Consider the following 3,136-nt stretch of genomic DNA (forward strand, 5'->3'; position numbering starts at 1 on the left):
CCCACCCACAGTGAAAGATCATGCTCTTTCTCCACAAGCATTGCCTTCAGGATCCACTTGGATCCTAAATTCTGGTGCTTCTCACCATATGACACACACTTCCCTATCAAGAAAATTGATTTGAAACTCCTTCCAAAGATCCAATTAAATCCAAGGTTAAACTAGAAATGGAACTGAAGATTTCATGAAAAGACATAGAGGAAGTTAAGTACACAAATATGGAGGTCTAAAGCTGAGGCTAAGGCTCAAATGTTGACTTGGAAAACCTACATTTCAAACTACCTATTGGAGATAGGTTGAAATGTATGATGGTTCAACCAATTAAATGTTTGTTTTGTCAGCACCATGAGAGTCAAACACATTTTTTTGGGATTCTTCCTATGCTAAAAAAGATGGAAGGCTATTGTCAATCATTTCCCTATTATTATTTTTATTGTAGTTTGAGTTGGAAAGCTGCAATTTTTGGATATGGTCTTCATAGTAATATGATGGAAGATTCTTTGAAACATATTATTTTACTTAATATCTAGAAAGGCAAATGTTTGGCTATATTTTCTAATCATTTAGTTCATCAAGAAGCATAAATTTTACAATTTTACTCTTAATATTATTTCAAATTGTCTTGCTTGATTTTCAACTATAGGGAGCTACCAAGGATTGAGTTAAGAACAACCTTATTTTGGACAACATCAAACTCTATTACTTCAACTTTGCAAAAAAAATGCCATATGTATAAGACAACTGCAAAGTTTTCTCAAGTTCAAATTATACTGTGTTTTGCTATTTGGTTTTGAACAACTCTTTCTATAGGCCTTTGGTCAAATATTTTAGTGGTTTTAGTTATTTGGATATATTTCACTGTTATGGTTCATTCTTCTTCTTGGCTAATTTTTTTTTAGTACGTCAAGGGTATCCCCGCGACCCAGTCCAGCGACCCAACCTGCCTTACCTTGGGTTTACTTTTATTGCCAAGTTGGGGCCAGGAAGGGGCGAACTGAGGCGAGACTAGTCCCCTAGGGAGAGAATCCAAAGCCTGCAACCAGTCCTCCCTCTTAAATCCGAGAGGGAGTCGAACCCGAGACCGATGGGGAGCAAACCCACCGCCCAAGCCAACTCACCTACCCGTACAGGCTCTTCTTGGCTATTTATTAACAACCCTTCTTTGTAATTTTCTTCTTACATTTTTGAAATACAAAAAAATACTACACAAATTGTTATTAATTTTGTTACTATAGATTTTAAGATGAATAGAAAGAAAAAATAAATATTCACGAGACCAACAATTCTACAATGATTTTTAAATAAATTTAATAGTAACTAACCAAAATAAGTCAAACAAGAGTGTCCTTATTCTTATTCCTCTCAACATTTTCTTTACACCAACTAATTAATGTCAAGAGGCATTCTACAATGGCAGCAAGGGATGGAGTGAAATGGCGCGAGTGTGTTAATGTTAACTTTTATCTTTTAACTTAAATTTGACATCCATTCACATGTCAAAATATTAATATTGATTATAAACAATATTTTTAAAATAAACACCATATTAAACAAAATATACCCTCATCAAAATTATAAGTTTTAGATAGATATGTCAATATAAGATAAACATAATGATATTTAAAGACAACTACTATTTCATAATTATAATATTCTTTAAAAAATATATTTTATAAATTTTTATTTTTAATGATTTATTTGAACAATGATAAGAAGTTCAACATTTAAATACAAAAATCTAAATGTCAAATATGGAATAAAAAAAATATATCAAGCGAAAAATAAACAACATAGATACAATATAATTTAAAATGTATGTAGTAAATATAATTTAAAGTGAAATAAAATAGTTCCAATTGATATCTCTCGACATTTCTTTAGCTAAATGTATTTAAGATATCTACACTAATATAATAATTAATTTTAACTAACCTTCATTTTATTTAAAAATTTGTCACGCGCCTTAACACAACAATAATTAGATGTTGGAGGGCTCTTTGTGAACATAAATATCCTCCTTAACATTAGACTATGAGAAATGAAAACAAAACAACTAAATAAATAATTGAAATGTTTAACCTTTAAACCAAAAAAAAACTAGCAATTTAGTGAGATATACCCGTGATCCGTCTCGGGGACGGTGAATTAAGACCATACAGTTATGAAATTAACAAAAATTGTAATTTTCAATATAAATCCATTGTCGTCTAGTCCGGTTAGGATATCTGGCTTTCACCCAGACGACCCGGGTTCAAATCCCGGCAATGGAAATTTTTTTGTTTGTTATGGGTTTAACTTATACATTTTAATTTATTTTCCAAAATATGAATTTAAAAAAATAAAGTTACGATGACATTTTCTATTAAGTTGACAATGTAAAGCGTGCTCTAACAAAGAGTCTTTTTTTAATTAAGTAAATAATTAATAATTTTATAAATTATCTATTATATTTTATAGTTTTGATAATACAATTTTAATTTGTTATAAAATTTATTTATTTATTTTGTAGTTTTTAATATTTAGTTATATATTGTTTTGATTTCACATCAAAGATCATTTTCGTTTATAGTTATTTTAATTTTTTGTTTTAAAATATTAAATTGGAAAAAAAAATCATTTTAAAAAATTCAAATTACAATGACATTTTTTATTAATTGAATAATGGAAAATGGTGTTTTAACAAGAGTTCATAGCACATAATTGGAATTTTTTTTAATTTAAATAAATATTTTCTAACTCTAAAATTTTATAAATTATTTATGATATTTTCAAGAATATTATTATGAAATTTAGTTCAAAAGTAAATTCATTCATGAAATTAATATGTTTATTGTGTAGTTTTTAATTTTATGTGAAAGATATTCTAAAAGAAAACTGGAAAGTTCTATTCAATGGGATCACTCATTTATAAGTTATTTTGATTTCATCTTATATTGGGGTGCCTTTGAGAATCAAAGTTCCCTAATTTATATAAACATAATAATTTTAAGATTTTTTTTTATTTTTTATTTATTTATTATTATTATTATTATTTTTCTAATTATGAATATGTTGGTTATCTCATTATTGATCATAAGATTTACTTAGAAATTCATCAGAGAGAGTTTTGTTATTAGTTTGATTGATTATAATTTTG

General features: G+C 27.5%; 1 non-coding gene across 1 annotated transcript; it reads left to right on the plus strand.

Moving 5' to 3' along the window:
* Positions 1-2,196: 2,196 nt before the first annotated feature.
* TRNAE-UUC (transfer RNA glutamic acid (anticodon UUC)) lies at positions 2,197-2,270 on the plus strand. Its single transcript has one exon. It is a non-coding gene; the product is annotated as a tRNA-Glu (tRNA).
* Positions 2,271-3,136: the final 866 nt, after the last annotated feature.

The sequence above is a fragment of the Cryptomeria japonica genome, chromosome 5 (assembly GCF_030272615.1).
Source record: "Cryptomeria japonica chromosome 5, Sugi_1.0, whole genome shotgun sequence".
NCBI lineage: Eukaryota > Viridiplantae > Streptophyta > Pinopsida > Cupressales > Cupressaceae > Cryptomeria > Cryptomeria japonica.